The 25,023-nt window shown below is 40.9% G+C and overlaps 1 long non-coding RNA gene across 1 annotated transcript; it reads left to right on the top strand.

Annotated features, from left to right (window-relative positions):
• Positions 1–16,989: 16,989 nt before the first annotated feature.
• Positions 16,990–22,773, top strand: LOC135098792 (uncharacterized). Its single transcript, XR_010267388.1, has 3 exons — positions 16,990–17,122; positions 17,506–17,610; positions 22,096–22,773. It is a non-coding gene; the product is annotated as an uncharacterized LOC135098792 (long non-coding RNA).
• Positions 22,774–25,023: the final 2,250 nt, after the last annotated feature.

The raw sequence follows: 25,023 nt of genomic DNA, 5'->3' as shown, positions 1-25,023 counted from the left end.
TTCTGCAGTAGTGACAGATAGAATAAAGAAAATAAAGACCTTGTAGAAGATAAACAGTTGACAAAAAGGAAAGAGAGACATCCACATCCACTGAACGCCCTGCAGCTACAGAGATATATTAGTTTGCCCAGCAGAGGCGTGTGATCCAGGTACTCATAACTCCCAGTGACGGGCTGACAGACGCGATGAAATAGAAGGAAAAACATAATCTGCATTCATAATATTTTCCCTCCATACGTGACCCGCGGTATTGTGGTCTGAGCTCCAGGATCGTTTCATTTACAAGAGATAGGAAATTTTTAGCGATGGAATATTGTGAACTGTTGTATTTTGACTTTGAATGAGTTTTATGGAAAGGTACCGAAAGACTGTAATTGGAATGTTGTTGTATGGTGTAAATCGAACCTTTTTTTTTATTTGCTTTATTTTATGATGTAGCTGCAAGTGTACGTGTAGTGTAACTGTACTAAACCTGTACAAAAATAACCTAATGAAAAGCATGTCATAAAAATATATGCAAAATAGAATAAAGTAAAAAAATATTCGATAGAACCAAAAATAGTTTTCTATATCAGGTAAAAAGAAGAAAAAAGAAAATTCCGTTTACATTACAGGAGAAAGAGAGAGAGAGAGAGAGAGAGAGAGAGAGAGAGAGAGAGAGAGAGAGAGTCAACCTCGTCAGCCTAAGAAAACATGATCTTTTGGCTCCTCTTCCTTGTACTCTCTCTCTCTCTCTCTCTCTCTCTCTCTCTCTCTCTCTCTCTCTCTCTCTCTCTCTCTCTCTCTAGCGGTATTTTAGTATCAATGTATTTTTCCTTTTCCCAGAAGTCAAGGAGGATTACTTATTTGGGCCTCAAGCCACGGAGCGTTAAGTGCTTAGCTCACCTGAGAACAAACGGTGACCTCTCCCACCTTCCTCCACGCTCAGGTGAGAGTGGGAAAAGTCAGGCCCTTGTTGTGTTATTATTGGTTCGCACTCCTTTACGTTTACGGTGTGTGTGTGTGTGTGTGTGTGTGTGTGTGTGTGTGTGTGGATATTAGCTTATTGTTACGGGTAATAGTTTTTCCGATACAGGTCTCATAAATCCCTCTACCTCAGCGCCTTTGTGTGCGTGAGAAATGGGGGATAACCGATGAGGGAGTGATGAGGGGGAGAGAGTGATGCGGAGACGTGAAGGGCGGCTCGGGAGGCTGAGAAATGAGAGGCTGAGGTGCTTTGGAGGGCCTTGGATTTTACCAGACACAAAGGAACATAAAGAAGTGTACAGGAGCGTCTTGTGGAGTGGGATGTGAGGAGATGCATGGTCGTGGGGAGAGATTTTTAGCGAGTGATTGATATGTATGGAGGAGACAAGCCAAGGGAGCTAAAGACGGAAAAAAATGACACTGATTTGCCTCTTTCCCCCTCAAAAAGGAGAAAGAAATGTTAAACAGATAGCTAAAAATGAAGTCTGATTTAGCTATGAAAGATTACATTATATATATATATATATATATATATATATATATATATATATATATATATATATATATATATATATATATATATATATATATATATATATATATATATATATATATATATATATATATATATATATATATATATATATATACGCGTATATATATATATATATATATATATATATATATATATATATATTTTTTTTTTTTTTTTTTTTTTTTTTATTTCAGGAGGGAATACGATTTACCTGATTCAAATAAATATAAAGGAACGTGCGGTAAGATTGTCCTGTACAGCAACATATATAAAGATGAATGATGCCACGAGGAAATGAAAAGAACAGCTATTTTTTAACCAGTCTTTGCAACATTTCCTCGGTAGAGACTTCATTCCTGCTTACCGCTATCTTGCACAAACTTATTCATTGTATAATTGAACTGCTTTTACTTGTAGAATGTACAAAGATGAATGATGGCACGGAAGAATTAACAGAATATCTACTTTTTAATCATCATTGCAGCATTTCCTCGACAAAGACTTTTAATTTTTGCTCACTGTCTTGCACGAACTTATTCATTGTTTAATTGAACCGCCTTTACTTGTCTGCTCAGAGGTACAAGTGTCTCTATTTTACTGCTAGATTGATGCTGCCGCCGGGAAACGATGGTGATCATTCTACGTAAACAAAATATAAATATATTCCCCCTCGTCCATGAAGGGATGGTTCTTTTTCTACTTCACCGGTGGAGTGTCAGATTGTAAGGGGCGGCCAGCAAGGGGTCGTCACTTGGCGAGGGGACCTTCTCATCATGTAGTGTCTCATTCCCTCTCTTTAGGCCACCCAACCCCGCGTAGGACACACATACACACACACACACACACACACACACACACACACACACACACACACACACACACACACACACACACACACACACACACACACACACACACACACACACACAGAAAAAAAGAAAGAAAAAAAAGAGAGAGAAAAAAAAAGAGAGAAAGGAATGTGTGTGTGTGTGTGTGTGTGTGTGTGTTCATAACTCCTCACCTGTTACAGAACATGGAGGTGCATACGAAAGAAAGAAAACGGGAAGCATGTAAGTGAGGCAAAATAAAAGGCAAGTGTGTTTGATTCACGATGCAATACAGGACTTGATATTCTTGCCTCCCTCCGCCTAGAAATGAACGCAGTTAACTATGCAAGGCGGGAGAGAAACGCCTCGCTCGGATATTCCCTTGTATATCTAAAAACCAGGTCGCTTCTGGACATATTGACGCTGCTACGAATAGACACAAACCGTTGCTAACTTTTTACTTTACGAAACGGTTTTGTTATTTCTCTCTCTTCCGCTGAAATAAACACTGGCCGGTGATCTTTCCAGCATTAGGGACAGCCAACAATAGCGACAGAGAATTCTGCGTCAGTGGTATTAATAGAAACAACTACTCACTTTTAAATTTACGTTATCAATTTATCTTTTCCCTCTGTGTAAAAATAACCACTGCCATTATTCTGAAACGTTTTGCTCTCTTACAATCAACATTTTCAAAAGCCACCAAAGCTATTAACTGGATTCTCATGATTTCTTCCACCGCCGATGATGCAAAATCCTTGCTAAATTATCTCTAGAATCATTAAAACTTCCCTAAAACCTTAATAACCTCCAGTAGAGCCTGTTACGAATAGTGAAAGTTAGGCAATGAGACGTGTGAGAGTAAGGTTCAAAGGATAAGACACGAAGAGCGATTGTGGGCGATTAAAACTTACCAGTGTGAGCTAGTTATTGGCCTGATTCAGAACCGCTTCGCTCTAACACCACGACTATTTTCAAAGGCCACAGAGATGACTTGCCGGGTTCTCTAGAGTGTTTCTCCCGTTAATAATGTAGAAAACTTGTTGGTCTACCGCTTCACCCATAAAAACACTCAAAAACCAGTGCAACTTGAACTTTTCAAAAGTAATGGAGGTGTGGTGCAAAGGTGTTTCAGAATATGGATTTTGGTGGTGAAGTCAGTACTTGAAGACCGCGAGAACACAGGCAAGGAGAAGCAAGGGAAGCATATGTTGGAAAATATGCGTGAGAAGAAGAGTTTGAAAAATTGTGGTTGTCTTATGCAGAGAGAGAGAGAGAGAGAGAGAGAGAGAGAGAGAGAGAGAGAGAGAGAGAGAGAGAGAGAGAGAGAGAGAGAGAGAGAGAGAGAGAGAGAGAGAATATTGCCCCAGTAAAATATTGAAAGCATTATCTAAAACACTCTGCCTTCTCGATATTATGAGTGCGTATTTTCCGAACGCTGTATAATGGAAGGCCGGGAGATGGAGGAGAAGTTGCTGCTGCACAGTAAATGGCAAAAATATGAAGAAAACCCAATAACCTTGCACGGCCGCGGCTCTCGTCCCTGAAGAATGGCTAGGTCAGTAAATTGTCGATATTTACCGCTAACTTCCTCAAGAAAACAAGGAAAATGGACAGCGGTTGATGCTTTTACGTTATCCACTCTTCGTTCTAAAAGTATTGTAGTGCACCACCGCAGCCCTCCATCCGTTATCTGACTCCCGCTAAATTTACCGGTGCAGAGGCAAGATTACACCATTTCTCTCCTAGTTCAGTATTACTGCTTCAGATTCTGCAGTCTTTTTGGGGTAAAAATTATCGTTAGTTATCACCTCGAGTAAATTGAACCAGGGGCGTGTCCAGTGGGTGTGGAAATATAAGTGTGGGTGTTTGTACAGACTGGCGTGCGCGTGGATAACATCGTGTGTGTGTGTGTGTGTATGTGTGTGTGTGTGTGTGTGTGTGTGTGTGTGTGTGTGTGTGTGTGTGTGTGGTGTGCGCCTCAGTAAAACAATATGTGCATACCGGGAGCGAGCTTGTAATTGGAATGGAGGGAAATAAACAGAGTTATAAATAAGAGAGATGGACGGTGAAGGGGAAAAATGTATACTCCATTGTTAGATTTATAGGTCAGATTCGGAAGAAGGGAATGTATTAACAGTGAAAAACAAACGTGTCTAATAAACAAGCGAAGTTAAAAGTCAACAGAATATATTGACGGAAAAATACAATAAATACCACGAACGCAATACTGTGAAAAGAGAAAGTAGTGGAAATACATCATAAAAGCCCCAGAATTGAAACATGTTATTATTAAGCCAAACCAAGGCAGAACTAGGTCAAGCAATTAAACAGAATACTCAAGTCTACATACATTACGCCTATTCATTTGTAAACGAGTGAATAAAATGAAAAGACTCTGTGCAACAAAAAAAAAAAAACATAAAAGTATAAGGAAAGTGAAGTATTAGGAAAAGAAAAGAAGATACAGAAATTAAGACGGAGAACGAAACACGAATTAGTAGAGAATAATAATATAAAATAAACACACACAAAAAGATGAAAACCTAACTAAAAAAATAAATAAATAAATAGGTGAGAAAAACATGAATAAACTCACAAAAAGAAGGGAACGTAAAACAGGAACGTTAAAGAAAAAAATAAATAAAAACAGAATGATAAAACAATACAAAATATATGATAAATTAATAAAAAAAAAAAAACATAGTAAACAGCAGGCAGAGAAACCCCTTCACCTCCAACAGAAAGACGACACAATAAAGCAAAACAAAATATGATCAAATAATAAAAACTCATCACAAATAGCCCGGGAGCCGCCAGGTAGAGGACAGCTTCCCCTCTGAAGGGCAGGAGTAAATCAGCAGCCATCGCAACGCACACTCTCCCGCAGGAATACAAATATTGCGTTTACAGGCCCCGCGAGAATCCTGCTGGCGACTCCACTTTGATTTATCGCGGCACATGATTTAATCCAGGCAGGGGAATGTTTCATCTCATAATTGATGGTTATTACGTAGATGTCTCCTCCCTCTCCCTCCCCTCTCCCTCTCCCGTCCCCCTCCTCCCTTCCTCAGCGCTTGTGTCAACAGCAGGGACATTTTAACCAAGTCTCCCCTTCGCCACTGACACACTTTTCTTTCATTACCGCAGTGTGCTGTCGCCACAACTCGTTTTCTTTGAGTTGTTTCCTGAAATCTGGTGTGTTTTCTCTAAAAGTGTGTGTGTGTGTGTGTGTGTGTGTGTGTGTGTGTGTGTGTGTGTGTGTGTGTTGAATTTACTGATACATTTCCTTTACGAAGAAGAAAAAGACGATACAATGAGTATTCACACACACACACACACACACACACACACACACACACACACACACAGGCAGGGAGGGAAGGAAACTGGAAAACTTCTGGACGTATATTATTTTCATCATTATTTCATTTTTTCCTTGCGCGTTCCCTCAAAGAGAGAGCCATGAAATTACGTCCACTTAAGAAAGTTAGAAAATGCTCGTCTCGATTCATTAACCCTTTTTATTATATTTTTATTCTCCTTTATAACGTTTTCCGGAGAGAGAGAGAGAGAGAGAGAGAGAGAGAGAGAGAGAGAGAGAGAGAGAGAGAGAGGGATGACTGAGGGACGCGGAGGTGTAAAGAGGGAAATATTGCTGGCCATAACTATTCTTCAAGACCTTAATCTTTAAATCCTTGTTTATTCATCTCTTCGCTAATCCCTTTTACTCTTTCAGGAATCTTGATAGACGAGGTCCAAGCCAGATATGTGTTTATGGTATCTGAATGTACGCTGTCTTTATTCTCTCTTCTCAGGACCCACAAACTCTCTCCTCTCCCTTTTATTCCTCTCTCCTCTCACTGCCTTCTTCCCCTCTCTCTCTTCAGGACCCACAAGCTCTCTACTCGTCTTTCTATCCCTCTCTCTTCTCACTGCCTCCTTCCCCGCCCTCTCTTCATTCTCTCTCTTCCTCTTTTCACGACCCCACAAACTCTCTCTCTCTCTCTCCTATTCCTCTTTCCTCTTCTCTTCATGAGCCACAAACTCTCTCCTTCCTATCTCTCTCTCCTCTCGCCGTCTTCTCCCACTCCTGTTCTTCAAAACACACTGTTAGTCAGAGGAAAATGTACTTTCTTAATTTATCACGATGGTCTGAAGCCTACACATTTCCAGACTCCCCCCTCCTCTCTCTCTCTCTCTCTCTCTCTCTCTCTGGATCATATTCTGAAACCCTTCCCTGTCGTACCTTCACTGTTTCAAAAAGCTCTAACTGTAGTTGTACGGGTTTTAAGAGCTTTTTTACGATTTAATTGATAGATTAACAAGATTGGTACATTATTAATAAGAGAAACACTCTTGAGAACCCGGATAATTATCTTTGTGGCCTTTGACAATAGTCGTGGCAAGAGAACAAAGCGTTTCTTAATATGGCACCTCTCTCTCTCTCTCTCTCTCTCTCTCTCGTGATAAAATTCCTCAAGAGAAGTCACGCTTTCCGTTCCTTCCCAGCCTCCTCCTCCGCCCCCTAAGGCAGCAGCTGGGCGTCCTGTCGGGATAACTTACGGTCGTTCTTATACACACTAAGCACTTCCTCTCCTTCATCCTGCCCACGCTGAAATTTCGCGACGCTCAGGAAAATGAAGATAAAGTTAAATTATTAAACTACTCATTCGCATTTTTTTTTTTTTTTTTTTTTTTTTTTGCGCAGTTTCAGTAATAAATTTTTGTGGTTTCGTGTAATAATGTGAAAGATATCTTGTGTTGTGTTTCTGTTGTGTGATGCGGTGTGTGTGTGTGTGTGTGTGTGTGTGTGTGTGTGTGTGTGTGTGTGTGTGTGTGTGTGTCTGTGTTGTTGTGTTTTATGAATGAAAGAAATGAAGGAAGATTAATAAACAACTCATTCTCATTTTTTTTTTTTTTTTAATCGGTTTCATTGCCAAGTTTGGTGGTTTTCTTTGATATTGTGAAATGTGTCAAGTGTTTGTGTTTTGTTTGAGTCTTGTGTTTGCGAGTGCTGTGGTCATACACTTCGGTAGAAAAGTGTCCAATTTGCGGGGTTCTGTGAATTCATGAACCACATAAAAAGTTTCAGCGCACAATTCCGACTACTTTTAGTGAAAATTACTGGGGGTTTCTAAGGATTTTTTTTTTCATGATCTCTGTGATAGTTTAAGAATTCCGCATCATCAATAGGAAGAACACTTTTGAAAACACGTCTTATCATCTCTAGAGCCTTTGGAAATAGTCCATGTGTGAGGAAAGGGTTTAACAATACAGGCGTGTAAGTGGTGCTGAAAGTAGTGATGGAAAAAGGTGTTTTTGGGAAATAGTGTGGGAGGAAATTAAATCCTGCACACACACACACACACACACACACACACACACACACACACACACACACACACACACACACACTTCCAGGAGCTGTAAAGTGTTTGAGTAATGAGAAGAAGAGCGCTGCAGGGTAAAACATTTAATTTGAGACAAGGCTGAAACACTTGTGTCCTGCAAACTGAAGGCGAAGATGCCAACTTGCTGCACGGGATTTGGGAAACTGAAAACTAATTAAACCGACGGGGAAATTCAACCATTTTTAACCCTTATTTCGTATCTATTTAACGTGATTTTTGTAATTCCATACAAAAAAAAAATCTGTATTGAAGTGAAGACTGATAACTTCCTAGTAAGCAGGATCCTCCCGGTCCCAGCGGAGGTGTGGGAAGCGAGACGTAACACCGGAGAGAATATGTTGGCGGGAAGCCGAGGCGGGAGGCGGCGGTTGGTGTGAAGGAGAAAATCTTTAGACCGGAGAGAATTTGGGAGCGAGAAGCGGGGGCGGGGTGCGAGCGTGCGTGTGTGTTGAAGAACAAGAGGCAGGGATATAGAGGAAAGACACACACACACACACACACACACACACACACACACACACACACACACACACACACACAAGCAAGGCCTCTCCTTTTCCCCGCCGGCCTTAAGGAACCATCAACTTATTAGCCCATGCAGTTTCCCTCCCCAAACTTTATCTCTTCGGCAACTTAATGGTCGAGTAACACGGGCGGGTGGCGGGCGGCGCTTAGACAAGAACCTTATTCCCTTTGATATAACGAGCCTTCCTTAGTAGTCCTGTGCCTCCTTTTGTTCCTCTTTTATAAGGGAATGCTCTTGAGAGGCTCTACTGTGTGTGTGTGTGTGTGTGTGTGTGTGTGTGTGTGTGTGTGTGTGTGTGTGTGTGTGTGTGTGTGTGTGTGTGTGTGTGTATGTGTGTGTGTGTGTGTGTGTGAATAGATATTCAAAGCATTCATAAATTACACGTACATGCATACAAATTAATGTAAACTAATTCAATAGCTAATCAGTATCTTTACTCTTTCATCCCTCTCACTGACAGACCCTGGATCTCTCTGCCTGATTGACTCTTTCCTTCTTCCTAGAACTTCAACTAATTTCGTTACCGGAATATCAAGACACCTCCTGAAGTACACTGGCCAACCTAACTGAAAATCTTGAAATCTATTCGCATCCAACTTTTATAGAGGAGAAGTAATGAAGCGCCCTTTTTATTCTTAGTTTCCGTAATCTTTGACCAGCCACCATTTTATGTAAGGAGGAAAATAAACTTGTACCGAAAACTAATCGTAGTGATAAGACACTCTACACGAAAACCCACTGGAGCCTTGGTCATCTTTGCCTAATCGCCAGCGTGTCAGAATCACTTGTTTGACTGAAGTAATCATGTCGTGGTTCAGTTCTCGACAACGAAGCTACAGCCTGTGATGTGCCAGTTTATCCCCCCTGATCAATTTCCCAGTTTCCATGATGCTCCAAAGCCAGGCATGACAAACACACACACACACACACACACACACACACACACACACACACACACACACACACACACACACACACACACACACACACACACACACACACACACACACACATTAACATTATCATTAGAATTAGCTGAATATCATATCACTTGGTTAGTGTACACAATACTAACACTCATATGTACAATTGCTTACGTACACACAGTCTCACTATACCAAACACTGAAACTTTCATGTATGTCCGTAGGTGGATTACGTCGCTTTATGTCCTTTGTCCGAGGGTATATTTGGTCCACGCACGGTGCTTGCTTCCACGTACGGTAATTGGTTAGTGCTGGCCAATTGAGAGCGGCGAGTGGAAAGGAGTAATTGCGGGAGAATCGTTTAGTTTCCTCAATCCGTTCGTGTATTAAGGAATTATGAAGGTAGTTCTTGCCTTTCACAGCGCGGGACTGAGCCAAGTTATGAATGTAGGTGTAATAAAAGCTGTGGTTATGTTTTGGTCATGCGTGTGTAAGTGTGCGTGTGTGTGTGTGTGTGTGTGTGTGTGTGTGTGTGTGTGTGTGTGTGTGTGTGTGTGTGTGTGTATGTGTGTGTGTGTGTGTGTGTGTGTGTGTGCATGTGTGTTTGCAGAGCGCTCTTCCTCCCCTTCCTCCCCTGTCTCTCTCACAGCAAGGACATCCAGACCATCGTCCAGTCCAACCCCCTCACTCTCCTCTCACTAGCACCGATGTCTCTCGTTGCAGGAAACACGAGAAGCCTAACTCCTGCTCTTAATTATCGGACAGAATGATGATATGGCGCGCTTGGCTTTCTCTTATTGCCAGCTAACTTCAAACTTCAACCAGCGATTCTGGCGGAATGGAGAGAGAGAGGGAGAGGGAGAGGGAGAGTGTGGAGGGAAGCTAGGGGAGGGAAGTGAGGGGAGGAAAGTGAAGGGAGGGGAGGAAATGAGAGGACCACTTGGACAAAAGGGTTCCTGAAGCCTGTCCCGAGGTCCATTTGGTTCCATCTCGTCATTCCCCTTTAATTACTGGACCAAACGAGCGTCACTAATTTTGTATTTGACGTGTCCGCTGGGAGACGTGACGAGGACCATCACGGATCGTCTCATACACACACACACACACACACACACACACACACACACACACACACACACACACACACACACACACACACCACCACCTCCTATGGGTTATTTACTCCATTACCCCAAACAAACACACGCCAAAGTGACCGCCATTCACGCTGCATTAGCACAAAAACACGAGGCACTGATGTAGAGTCAAGGCCACGCCAGTATTTACCCCGATAACTGGAAATTGACTTGTTAAAAACCACCCACTGCCGCATGAAGTTTCTATGATTCTGCTTTTTTTTTTTTTTTTTTTTTTTTTTTTGTGTGTGTTATTTTGAAAGCGGTGAAAGAGACAGGACGCGGAGCCGACATCACGCGCGGGTGTTATTCGTGTAAATGAAAACACCGCCTTTTGAAGATGTGCGGCCAGCGAGGATGAAGGACAAAGGTAGATGAAGTTTATTTAAGGAATAAGATTACATAAATAAATAAATAAATAAATAAATAAACATAAACGCATATTTAGCAATGCCACTGATGAAAAGGAAGAATAGGCATAATGAAAGATGAAGGACAGAGGAAGATTAAAGTCAGTTAAGGAATAAGATTACATGAGACAAATAGATAAATGAATAGAAACACATAGCAACGTCGCTGATGAAATGGAAAAATACGTATAGTGGAGGGTGAAGGCCAAGGGAAAATAAAGGTCGTTAAGGACAATGAAAAATAGATCAACAAATGGAAAAGTGAAATGGTGACAAAAGAAAAAAGTATGGAGGAATGGCGCTGATTGAACACAAAATTCTCTTAGCATTTTTTTTTTTTTTTTTTGTTTGGCGAGTTTGCTCTTGATTTTGTTAACTGTGTGTGTGTATAGCGACTCGTTTTGTTATTTTTGTTGGTAGTACCCCCTTTTTTGTGGCCTTTGTGTTTGGCAGATAAAAGTAAAAGAGAGAAAAAAAGGCAGAGCTATCTTGAATTCCTGACATTCCATCACCTCCAGGAAACATCAGAGAGAAAATACAGAAAAAAATAGATAACTGGAAATAAAGTCACGACAGTATATTCCTTGCGAAGCACAAGATTCTTTGCAACAATGAAAAAAAGAGCGATATATTGAATTCCCAAAAAATTTTTCGTCCTTCAGAAAGGTTCATAGAGGGAAGAGAAGGAAAATAACTGGAAATAAAGTCAAGACAATATTTTCCCAGTGGAGCATGAGGTTGTTTGGTATACAACACTGAACGCCGCCAAGGAACGGATGCCAGCGCGGACGGAATGGAAAAAAAAGGAAAAATAACAAGGAAAAAACTCGCTGTCGCTCCGTATAATATTTTAAGCGGCAAGGAATGCAAGACGAGGCCTGACAGGTTCGACACGCGTATCATGAAGTTCTTACAGATTCTGACATGGCGGCGATGGCGGTGGCGGAGGCGGCGGTAGCGGTGGTGGCAGAGGCGAGGGTGGCGGCCGGAGCGTCGGTGAATCAGGTCAAGGTCATCGTGATGCTCTGAAGGTCATGACTTTAAGGATCATGGCTGCTTGATTAACGTTCATTGCATCTGTTTGTGATCTCTGGGTTGCGTCACTGAAATGTTGCAAAACATACTATTTTCTTTTTTTTTGTACTTTTTTTTCTTGCGAAGTGTTTTCGACCTTTAATAACTTTATCTAAAACTTACTTATTTTCTCTTTTTTTCTTTTTTATAGTAAATGTTTTTGATAATTTGATTATAACACGGAAATTTTTGCATATATTTCCTTCTTTTCCCCGAATTTTCATCACATTATTTACATTATTAACTTTATTCCGTTTCTTCATTGTATCTATTCGTGACCTGAATACTCAAACGTATTCATTCATTCATTTTAGAAAAAAAATATTCTTGGTATCTATTCATTATCTTTGAACTGCATTATGTAAATGAAAACATCTACTTTTCTCATGTTTCATATATTGATGTCTTTTTAGTTACTTTATTTTAACATTTACGTACATAACATTTTCCATTTTTTTTCCCCCCTTTTTCTCTCTTGTCAACACTTGAAGCCATCATACAAGACTCAAAGTGTTGCACGTCGCCGTTAAGTGACGCTGCAGGTCATGTGACCCACTAAGCTTCACGTCAAAACATTCAAGGTGACCAACTACGTAACTTTCAAGGTCGCGAATAAACGTTGTTATGAGTGTGTAACGTCCTCAAGGCCGCCTCCACGCCTCACCTCCACGCCAACAGCACATTGATGGTCAGAAGTAAGAGTATCTTTCTGTATACACTCAATTGTACTGTGTTGTGTTAGCGTTGTCCCTCAACCTTAACCATAAGTCCTCTGATCCGCTGACACTCGTCCTGCATCTGCCTGTCCTAGCAGATCAGAAAACATGAGACTGAGGGAACGCGCTCAACACACTGGAAATTACCAGTACACCTTCAATTGTAATTACGTAATATATTCAAATCTGAGCCAGCTTAACTTATACTTTTTACTTTTTATTTTTCTTAATTGTTCTAAATTTGAACCACCTCTCCAACCCTGAACTAGGGTCCGAGGGAGGGAAAGAGAATATGATCGAAAATGAAATGGACAGTGAGGAAGGAGAGAGAGAGAGAGAGAGAGAGAGAGAGAGAGAGAGAGAGAGAGAGAGAGAGAGAGAGAGAGAGAGAGAGAGAGAGAGAGAGAGAGAGAGGCTGCAACACCAATTACTAGAAATATGCTTCTAAGCCTCACCTTTTTTGTCTTTTTTTTTCCTTTTTTTTCTGTGAGAGTCAGTTGTCATAGGATGGCGACAGAAATTCTTATATATATTTTTTTTTTTTTTTGTCCACATATTGTGGTATTTTTGTTGGTAAAGTTGGTAGTTGTGTCTCTTCTTTCCCATGTATCGGTTGTTTTTGTCCACGACACCGTTACTTGCTGGCTCGCGTTCACGTTACTGGGAATTCTGAATTTTGCAGCACTGTGTGTGTTAATTGTTTGTACTAACTGCTCATTTGTGTGTATTGCACGTCTTTCTTAGCTTGATATATGAAATTGTATGGTATATCTTATTTCAGGTTTGCTTCATGGTAATCATCAGTGTTTCCTTTGCTAAAATGAACCTAACACATAAGTCAGTACAAAATTAAAGGAATAAGGTATCTATTTATTTATATTGTTTCCGTTTTTACTTAGGGATTCCCTCTATGGGCTCCTTACTACAGCCACAGACTTTCGTAGTGCATCACATTATATTACGAGTATCACTGAATATCACTATAAACACAGGTGGTGATGCCCGCAGCTCCAATGTAACTATAACCACATTATTACCAGTCTCTTCTAATGGATTTCACTGTCCACCACCACCACCACCACCACCACCACCTCTAGCAGCAGTAAACATGTTAACCAACGCAGTTTGTCTTTACAGCTCTACTGACTATTTAATTTCATTGTCTACCACCATCCTTACTAACAGCGGCGAAAAGAGACTAACCCAGTCAATTTCTCTCTTCTCTTCTACTGACTGTATTATTTTAGTGTCCACCTCCACATCTAGAAAAAAAAAAAAAGTATAACCAAGGGAATTTGTCTCTACGTCTCCACTGACAATTTAATTTCTGAAGTGGAAAGCATTAGGACACACTCTCTGTTGGTTAGAATACACGTCATCGACTGTTACAATATTTACCACCAGCCAGTAATGGAAATCTTGTCAATAATTCCTTTGTGATGTGTGACGCCAAACCAACGACATCTACAACAGTTTTTTTTTTTTTTCTTTTTCATTAATTTGTTCCTTTACTCTCTCTTTTTCACATGGCTGGGAAAGTTTACATCTCTTAGTATTTTCTCCCTATCAGATTACACTTTTCATTCACTCCTTGTCTGATAACTTTAAACTTGCCTATCACATCTTTGAGAAATTAAACATAGGACAATTCTTGTTTTCTTAATTTTTAGTCAACACATCCTTACTCTTTCATTAAATATATTCCTGGAGCAGCGTTCTTAAACACCTCTGTACTCTACTACGATTAATTTTCACAGAGTCTGATGAAAACTACACAGCACACAGCCGCGGAATGCACAGATGCTGGTGGACTGATCCCTGAAGCGGTTGTGTTCTTTCGGAAATTCTAGAGAATGTGGCCTCTTGTTTCCAGCTTAACGAGGTCTTTAAATCCTAGTGCAAATAAGGCTTTGGCAGGAGTTCAGGGCGCCTGCAGGGAAAATAGAATTACTTTGTTATGTATTTGAAGCTGCCATCCAATTAGTGGGGAGCAGGTGGTGAGGGTTCTTGCTCCGCCCACTACTCGCCTCTCGCCTCTGCCACCAGGCCCGACGCCCCACTCACTGTGTCTTCTTTGGCAGTTTCCCTGGTGTCATGGGTTAGCGCCATGTACCAATCTCCTCCAGTTGTTTCAATCCCTTGCATCTTCCTCAGTGACTCCTGTCCTTTGCAATTCTACCGTAATTCCATCAGGTTAGAGTTTTCTCAATTTTACATCACTTTCGGGGGGGTGGGCGTATAATCAGCAGTGAGGCTTAAGACGCAAACACTCAGAAATCATAGGGACAAGGCTGCTAACACCTTTGCTCACTGTTCGCAAAACAATTCCACACAGCAGTTTGTGAAATATGTGGAACAGTGAGTTGGTCATAATCAGACAGAACAGGTAATTTATAAAGATTATTCTGTTTTTTTTTTTTTTTTTTCTACACAGGTTTCTCTGTCCTCTTGTTTAGTGTTTTGGTGGTACTGAATAAAGAGGCATAATTTTCTTGCAGCACTGGGGTGAGTCACTCCTTCATAGACACAGGTTGTATTGAGTGTGACACGGAAACTTCTCTGGTCTGTGTTGTAACTTTGCTGTATGATGCAATTTTCTAAGGCTGTCAAAGCACTTTCGCTCCTTGATTTTAGTCGCTCCTTTACTCTTACGCCTCACTCCTAAACCTTCATTCATTTTCTAGTGAGAGAGAGAGAGAGAGAGAGAGAGAGAGAGAGAGAGAGAGAGAGAGAGAGAGAGAGAGAGAGAGAGAAAGGTACAACACTAAAAATGAAACGCGTCAATTCCTAGAACAATGCAATCGCAAGTTATTTATCTCTCTCTCTCTCTCTCTCTCTCTCTCTCTCTCTCTCTCTCTCTCTCTCTCTCTCTCTCTCTCTCTCTCTCTCTCCCTCTCTCTCTCTCTCTCTCTCTCTCTCTCTCTCTCTCTCTCTCTCTCCCTCTCTCTCTCTCTCTCTCTCTCTCTCTACACGACACACAACGGACAGTTCCCGCCAAGTGGAGACACATTCATCAACTCACCACCTTCAAGTGTCATCAGGTAACACTGGCGGCAGGTGGTGTTTGTGCCCAGAGTATCCTTTCATTTTTGTAACCGTGGCTGAGGCATAGAAGGGTCAGCTGTTGGTACATTACACGTACTACATTCCTGGGCAGTGCACCGTGCTGCACAACACGTAAGCATTATTACTTCGCTCCTACATAAAAGAAAATAAATAAATAAATAAAAAACAGACGAAATGGAACAAAATTTAAAGGAAAAATATACATTGTTCTCCTCCCTTCACAGTGCCATCCAGACAGCCTTATCATTCCAAATCACTAGAGTACTTCACCGTAGTTTAGTGAAATCATTACATTGCTCACCCACCCCAAAAAAAACCCGAAGTTGAACAAAAGTGATAGAAAAAAAAAAACATGGTGTTTTCCTTCACAGTAGCACTCTTATTATTCCAGTCTTATTATTGCCCAGGGGTTCAATGACACCATGGTGAAATTATTACATTACTCACCCAGGCAGACAAAATGAACAGAATCAAAAGAAAAAAAAGGAAGCATACATTGTCTACCCTTCACAGTTATCCAAACTTTTTTTTTTATTTCGTATCACTAGAGTACTTCCCTAAATGTGTGGCCACGTTGTAGTGACCAGTGCCACGCCTTGCAAACGTGCCACTCCTTCCTAGAACAGCTTTGTGTGGCACTAACGAAGCGCGGTGTCACCCAATGGTAGTGTGAAGGCTGCGAGGTTTGTCTGCTGACTTGCCCAAAAATTCTTATGTTGATTTATCTTCAGACTCTGGCGGTTGGAGTTTTGATTCAATATACAGTCTCTCTCTCTCTCTCTCTCTCTCTCTCTCTCTCTCTCTCTCTCTCTCTCTCTCTCTCTCTCTCTCTCTCTCTCTCTCTCTCTCTCTCTCTCTCTCTCTCAGTAGTGTTTAATATCTGCGTTCGTCTCTTTTTTTTTTTTATTAAAGTGATATTGGTGTTTATTGGCATTTAATTAAACCAAACGTACGCCCGCTTAAAACGAGCTTACACAGAACGACATACTGCTATACAAATAAGCACACACACACACACACACACACACACACACACACACACGCGTCGGGGAAGGAGCGTCTTAAGAAACAACCTCGTAGGAAATGATAATGAAACAACTTCTTAATGCTTAGCTTCCCTACTGGCGCGCTACTCTCTCTCTCTCTCTCTCTCTCTCTCTCTCTCTCTCTCTCCCCCTCCCTCCCTGTAAAATACTACGTGGCATCATCGAAGCGAGGGAGGAGGGGGGCAGGGCAACGAGTCCGAGCGACCTTGAAAACAGGTGAGTGATGATGCCACTTAGCATTTTAAAGGAGTACTTATAATCACCGCAATAATGTTGTCGTGTAATGCTTATCGGTAAATTACATGTTTTTTAATACCATTTGTCTTGTTATAAGATACTGCAATATTCCACAGCCTGCAAAAAATAAGATTAAATAAGTGGCACCTCCGAGGCTGCGACAATGCAGCCGTCTGTCCTTCACGTCAGCTACACGCATAGCAGCACATCAACGAGTCCCATACGTTTTCAACTCCTCTGACGGGTAAACAAAGCCTTAAAATGCATATGTGTATAGAACATTTCCTACTTAGAATTGCACGTTCCTTCACCTCTTTCAGTATTTGCAGAAACTCACGTTACATCTTTTATACAGTGGACAACAAGCAAGACAACACCTGCGTATTCTGAAACGCTTCATTTGTCTCACCACATTTTTTTTTTCTTTTCAAATGATGACGGGTTCTGAATAGCCGGGTTTTAAATGCGTTTCTCCGGTTAATAATATAGCAATCGTGTTAATCTGTTACTAGAACCATAAAAACAACTTTGAAAACCTGTGCAACTTCATTTAGAGACTTATCAGTTTAGTAGAGGTGCGGCGCAGAAGTGTTTCAGAATAGGGATCACTGTCTCGTTTTCCTCCAGCCTGGCGTCCCCGCTCGGCCCCTTCCACGACTCGCAGCGAGAGAGAAAGGTCGAGGTGTGGTGGTCTTGTGGCGGAAGGCTGAAGGAGGCGGTGAAGGAGTGAAGGTAAGAGTTTGGTAATAGGACGATTGTTAGATTATTATTCAGTGGGTGGAATTAATGCGCAACCTGTGAGATTATGAATGATAAGGTTGAATACGTGAGAATAAGGATGGGTAGGTTTGTCCATGTTTGGTGATTAGATAAGCCACGTTAGATAATGTGATTAGGCTGAGCTGATATAGGTTGACCAGGTGAGGTTGGGTAGGTGTGATTAGGTTGAACAGATGGTGATTACAACACTGGCAAAGTGACGTAGTTAAGCTTATCAGGTGAGAGATGGGAAGTTATAGAAGTTTAGCAATTTGCGAGGGAATAAGCTGCAAGGGTGATTAGACTGCAGGTGACGTTATTTAATTTGTCAGGTGAGAGAAGTATGCTGATCAGATGGTAAGTTGGTTGCTTGTTTGTCCAGGTGATTGACGTCTGATTAAGCTTACTGAGGTGATAATTAAGGAAGTGAATTTGAGATTATATTATATAAGCACGTAAAATCATGTTGGATTGGTGTGTCTGTGGCTGCTATTTTGTGGTCCCTCTGCTTATTCGCTGTGCTGAGTGGCAGTTGGCTTGTTAACTACGATTGGTCATTATTTCCCTTATTCATTTTCATACACACACACACACACACACACACACACACACACACACCTAGCTACCTACCTACCTACCTTTAGTAACGGTATATGCACACCCACGCACATCCACACCCACGCACGCTCACACATACGCCCACACTCGCACACCCATGCACTCGCACACCCATGCACTCGCACACCCACGCACTCGCACACCCACGTGCTTTTATGTCCACGCGCTCTCATGCCCACACGCTCACACACGCCCACGCGCTCACACACACAAAATACTAATGACACTCAAAAAAACTGGTGATGCACTCAGAAATCTGGTGACACTCAAAAAAAGCTGGTGATGCACTCAAAAATATGGTGACAAAAAAAAACTGGTGATGCATTCAAAAATCTGGTGACACTCAAAAAACTGGTGATGCACTCAAAAATCTAGTGACACTCAAAAAAACTGGTGATACACTAAAAAATCTGGTGACACTCAAAAAAACTGGTGATCCACTCAAAAAAAAAAAAAATGGTGATGCACTCAAAAAACTTGACACTCAAAAAATCAGGTGATGCACTCAAAAAAAATTGGTGATGCACTAAAAAAAACTGGTGACAAAAAAACTGGTGACAAAAAAACTGGTGATGCGCTCAAAAAAAATTGGTGATGCACTCAAAAAAACTGGTGACAAAAAACTGGTGATGCGCTCAAAAAAAAAAATTGCTGATGCACTCAAAAAACTGGTGAAGAAAAAACTGGTGACGCACTCAAAAAAAAAAAAATGACGCACTCAAAAACTGGTGACACTCAAAAAATCTGGTGACACTCAAAAACCTGGTGGTGCACTCAAAAAAAAAAAAAACTTGTGATGCACTCAAAAAACTGGTGACACTTAAAAAAAAAACTGGTGATGCACTCAAAAACCTAGTCAGGCAGCCAAAAGAATGGTCATGCACTCAAAAAAGACATAACCCCTTCTCTCTCTCTCTCTCTCTCTCTCTCTCTCTCTCTCTCTCTCTCTCTCTCTCTCTCTCTCTCTCTCTCTCTCTCTCTCTCTCTCTCTCTCTCTCTCTCTCTCTCTCTCTCTCTCTCTCTCTCTCACACACACACACACACACACACACACACACACATTTACATTCTAAATTTGCATTAGACTTTTCTATTGCTGCTTTGTTCTATTAAACTAGATTTTTATATATTTTTATTATTATTTATTTATTTTTTTCCCAATTCGCCTCAAAGTTGGCTTATTTCAAATAGTTATTTTCCTAATTTGTTATTCATCTGATAAATACTTTATTGTCCTATATTTGCTCATGTATCTGGCTTCAAAATTCTTTCCCTTATCTGACCTTTTCTTTATATAGTGGGTTTCAAAAAGATGGACTACACTTAAAATTGTTGTATTTCTGCGACCATAAACTGTCTATGCATAAAACTAATAAAAGGTGTGGGCCAAAGTTTAAAGTGACTTCTTTTCAAATTTTAAATTTTTATTTGTGTTTTTCATGAGTGCAGAGATAGCAATTTTTTAATCAGGTTCATCTTTTAAACTTGTGTATATATTGTGGTGTCATTGAAATTTCTGTGATGCCATGCAAATTTCTTCTATCTGGTGTTTTCTTCTACTCTACATCATTCTTCAAATTTTTGCTTTTAAATTATAATAGGAACATATTTATCAAACACATTTCTTGGCTTCAAACGTTATACTGCCGTACTTATCAGATTTTCTCTACCCGGTGCTTTCCTTTCTTTCAATTTTCGTTTCTTGAATGTAACAGTATGGAATTAAGACATATTTCATATCAAATCTCGGCACAGTTCTCACTTTTTTTTTTTTTTATGTAGGAGGGACACTGACCAAGGGCAACAAAAATCCAATAAAAAAAAAAAAATGCCCACTGAAATGGCAGTCCCATAAAAGGCTCCAAACCGGTAGTTAAAAATTGAAGGATAAGTGTCTTGAAACCTCCCTCTTGAAGGAATTCAAGTCATAGGAAGGTGAAAATACAGAAGCAAGCAGGGAGTTTCAGAGTTTACCAGAGAAAGGGATGAATGATTGAGAATATTGGATAACTCTTGCGTTAGAGAGGTGGACAGAATAGTGATGAGAGAAAGATAAATGTCTTGTACAGCGAGGCCATGGGAAGAGAGGAGGCATGCAGTTAGTAAGATCAGAAGAACAGTTAGCATGAAAATAGCGGTAAAAGACAGCTAGAGATGCAACATTGCGACGGTGAGAGAGGGGCTGAAGACGCTCAGTTAGAGGAGAGGAGTTGATGAGACGAAAAGCTTTTGATTCCACCCTGTCTAAAAGAGCAGTACGAGTGGAAACCCCCAGACATGTGAAGCATACTCCATACATGGACGGATAAGGCCCTTGTACAGTTAGTAGCTGGAGGGGGGGGGTGAGAAAAACTGGCGGAGACGTCTCAGAACAGCTAACTTCATAGAAGCTTTTTTAGCTACAGATGAGATGTGAAGTTTCCAGTTCAGATTATAAGTAAAGGACAGACCGAGGATGTTCCATGTTGAAGAGGGGGATAGTTGAATGTCATTGAAGAAGAGGGGATAGTTGTCTGGAAGGTTGTGTTGAGTTGATAGATGGAATTGAGTTTTTGAGGCATTGAACAATATCAAGTTTGTTCTACCCCAGTCAGAAATTTTAGAAAGATCAGAAGTCAAGCGTTCTGTGGCTTCCCTGCGTGAAATGTTTACGGGCAGAAATAATATTTCTGCCCGGAACCATGCCAAGTCTGTTCTCAAACTAGCCAAAACCTCCTTCATTAACAGTGTCAAAACCTTTCAAGATCTAACTCCCCTAGTGACTTCTGGCATCTAGCCTAAAATATCTACAATAACTTTGCTTCTTCTTTCCCTCCTTTATTTCAATCAGATAGCACCAATGTTATCACATCCATTTCTAAAGCTGAACTCTTCGCTCAAATCACCAGAATCTCATGCACTTTATATTATAAAGTGCATGAGATTCTGGTGATGGAAGACTTAAGTACCTTTTGTGGGCCACCTCTCTATCATGTATAGCACGAGAACAAACTGTGTTAAACCGAGGTTTGGAAGGTTTATGTCGAGAAAAAGAGTGAGGAATGTACGCCTCCATGCCAGACACTATCACCTCTGATATGCGCTCAGCACTCAGAGACGGGTCTCTGACATGGAAGTAGTAGTCATTCTAAGGAAAATCAGCAAAATACCTCCTCAGGTCCTCTCAACTAGCAGAGGCAAAACGCCAGAGGCACTTTCACTTAGGGGGATCTTGAGGAGGGATTGGAGCGATAGGACAAGATACAGATATGAGATTGTGATCGGAGGAGCCCAATGGAGAAGAAAGGGTGACAGCATAAGCAGAAAGATTAGAGGTCAGGAAAAGGTCAAGAATGTTGGGTGTATCTCCAAGACGGTCAGGAATACGAGTAGGGTGTTGCACCAATTGCTCTAGGTCGTGGAGGATAGCAAAGTTGAGGGCTAGTTTACCAGGATGGTCAATGAAGGGAGAGGAAAGCCAAAGCTGATGGTCAACATTGAGGTCTCCAAGAATGGAGATCTCTGCAAAAGGGAAGAGGGTCAGAATGTGCTCCACTTTAGTAGTTAAGTAGTCAAAGAATTTCTTATAGTCAGAGGAGTTAGGTGAAAGGTATACAGCACATATAAATTTAGTTTGAGAGTGCTTGTGCAGTGCTTGTCAAACTTTTTCTGTTTTCCTATGATATTTCTTGTATAGTTTTAGTTTTTTTAGGGAATCTTGGCACATCTCCTATACCTGAGAGACCTATTATTTTAGTTTTGAGTTTTGTAGGGAATCAGTTATCAAACACATTACAAGGAATCTCAGCACATACAGCAAGCTTCACGTGTCTAGGAACTAATGGTCTGTATTCCTTGCAGGTGTGAAGTGTGTGGCTTCCACTTCACCATCCTATGAACAGCCTGCAGGAATCTCTATCAGCTCCTGCTTCTGCAATATTGGTATCTGGTTACCAAATAGTGCTGTCACACTGGGCCTGACATACTCCATTGCAATTGGGGAATGAAGCTTCACCAGGAAGACGCCAAGCATCACGACCTTCAAGCCTTCAAGCCCTACAAGAGGTGTTAAGTATTGTCAGGACAAAACAGAGGGCCTGGTACAAGAGTTTTCATTGCAATCAAGGAAGAGTAAAGTTGCAGTAAGAAGAGTGTGTCAAGAATTTTAAACAGGAGGAAGACTGTCAAGCAGTTGACGGCAGGAAGAACGCATGAAATTCCCTTAAGTCATGGCAGGACTGAAAGGCAACCTTCATTCAACATCTGCAGAGGCACAAGAGTTGTGGGCAGTTTTACCAGGAAGAGTTTGCTCCTCCCTCAAGCTGACACAAAGACACAAGAATTTGCAAGTGTTGTTCCTGCGAGACCCTGCTGCAAATGTTCTCCAATCCACTCCAGTCTGGGAAGGAAGAATGTAGGAAGTCCCTCTCTTCTGTACTCAACAAGCACCACCACCACCATCACCTTCATTCAGGCTTGGGACAAGTTTTGTACATTCCAACACTTCAGTAATAAAGAAAACAAATGCCATGTTTATTATCCTGTTGTGTATTTATTCACTTAACATTCACAGTAAAACAATAAACATTCAGTATTCCATCTTGTGTACAATCTTGAACATAATGATGGATATTAATGCCATGTCAATAATATCTTTGTTTACGAATCTTTTTGCGAGTACAGGTCATGCCCTCAAGGTAATATAAAAAAAAATAATAATTGGCCAGGGAATAAAGTTTCTGGCAGAGTACAGGTCATGCCCTCAAAAAAAAAAAAATAAAAAATAAGCACCAGTCGCTGGGACGGGTCTATGTGCAAATCATATCTTAAACTTTATTTTTGGGCCTTGGGCCAATCCTGGCACCTATTTTTTTTTTTTTTTTTACCTTGAGGGCATGAATTGTTCACCACCAAATATTTTTTTCACTATACCACCACATTGTTAGCAAACTATATATTTATTTCACATATATAATAGTCACAAATTTTATTTTTGGGCCTTGGGCCAATCCTGGCACCTTTTTTTTTTTTTTTTTACCTTGAGGGCATGAATTGTTTGTTACCACCAAATATTTATTTTACACTATGCCACCACATTGTTCGCAAACTATATATTTATTTCACATATATAAGAGTAGTCACAAATTTATTTATCGGCAAAGACATAGAAGTCATACACAGCAATGCATCCTGGACTAGGTAATACACTGGTGGAGTCAGCTGGCTAGAAGCACTTGTACAGCAGCAGCACACCCAGTACTGGCTGTAGACACACCCTCCATTTGGCTCTTCTGACGTCAGAGACTGCAACATGGCACTACCGGACTGATTGCAGACAGAATGTTTGCCAACACAAATGAGATGTCTGCAAAAGAGTAATGCAATTTGGGGAAAATGGATAGTTATGAAGACATGAACCTGTATCACACACACACACACACACACTAATTCTATCACTCAAATGCTGGCTTTTTACATTTTACAAACATTTCACTCCCTTTAACAGCCCATCACCTGGCCAAAACAATCCTCAAACAACCCACAACTCTTCCATATCTATTATCTTTTTATATCCATAAATTCCTCAAAAAAACATCCTTATTTTTCACCAAACACCTTTCACGTGCACATCTCTCAACAAAAAACCCAAGCGACACATCTCTTATTTCACACTGATCACTGCAAACCATTCCTTCTAACCCTCTTCAGTAACACATACAACACGCCTCACCGGTAACACTCATCTATCCCAGTCACTCTTAACAAAAGTACCACACGTGCACTTACCCAGCCCACACACTGCCTCTCTTGCTATCCTGTACCACTATTTTCACACTGTTCTTCTAATCTTGGTAAGAGCACGCCTCTCCTCCATGCATTTACTAATCTTATTAACAACTTTCCTCTTATCCTGCACATACATACATAAGGATTCATACACACACACACACACACACACACACCATGACTCTCAACAATACTCTGATTACATACAGTTGAGGATTCCTTATCCAAAATTGTTGGGAGTGAGTGGTACAGATTTTAGATTTCCCCAGTTTTTTTGAATAACAACTTGCCAATTTCTGATACCTCCCATGGCAGTAAATCAAGCTCTGGTTATCAATTTTTTGGTGGGGCAAAAAAAACGTGACAAAACATGACACAATTAAAAACTTAGATTTTAAAATTTAGGATAGAGGATTCTCAAGTGTAGCAACAAAACACAGTGGTCACCTGAATTGGTTCCTGCAGTCACCACCACCTGTCAGTCACAAGGTTCCAGTAAGGTGTACTTATTGCTTCTGCATTATGGGAGCGTCCCAAACTTTCTTCCACTTCCTCTCCATGTTACCACCTGTGGGGAAGACACACATCTGTACTCCTGCTGCATGACTCACAACTCAGTCCAGAATTTAACCTTTTCACCACAACATTACACAGCAAAGAAGGCACGACAGAAAACACTGACATGCACATTTAACTCTTAAAGCAGTGGGCTGTATTGTAACTTGAAGGTCTCCACATACAGGATAAACTAGACTTTTCACTATAAGATATGATATGTCTACTCAAATAAGAAGACATGGAAAAAGTGCCAAATTGTCATACATGGCAACTCACGTGCCCTGAAGATGTTATGCTCAGTCTTTCAATCACTGAGAGACTGTCAGGCACAGTGGAGAGAGGTGTCTCTCCTGTGCTCCCCTGTACGTTTCCCCCTTGCCACTACCTTCTTGTTTCATCGCTCACATTCAATACCCCTTACATTACAATGGATCCCGGCAAGTT

Source organism: Scylla paramamosain, unplaced genomic scaffold (assembly GCF_035594125.1).
Source record: "Scylla paramamosain isolate STU-SP2022 unplaced genomic scaffold, ASM3559412v1 Contig81, whole genome shotgun sequence".
Lineage (NCBI taxonomy): Eukaryota > Metazoa > Arthropoda > Malacostraca > Decapoda > Portunidae > Scylla > Scylla paramamosain.
Note: the sequence above shows the minus strand (reverse complement) of the source record. Positions and strands in the feature narration are given on the sequence as shown.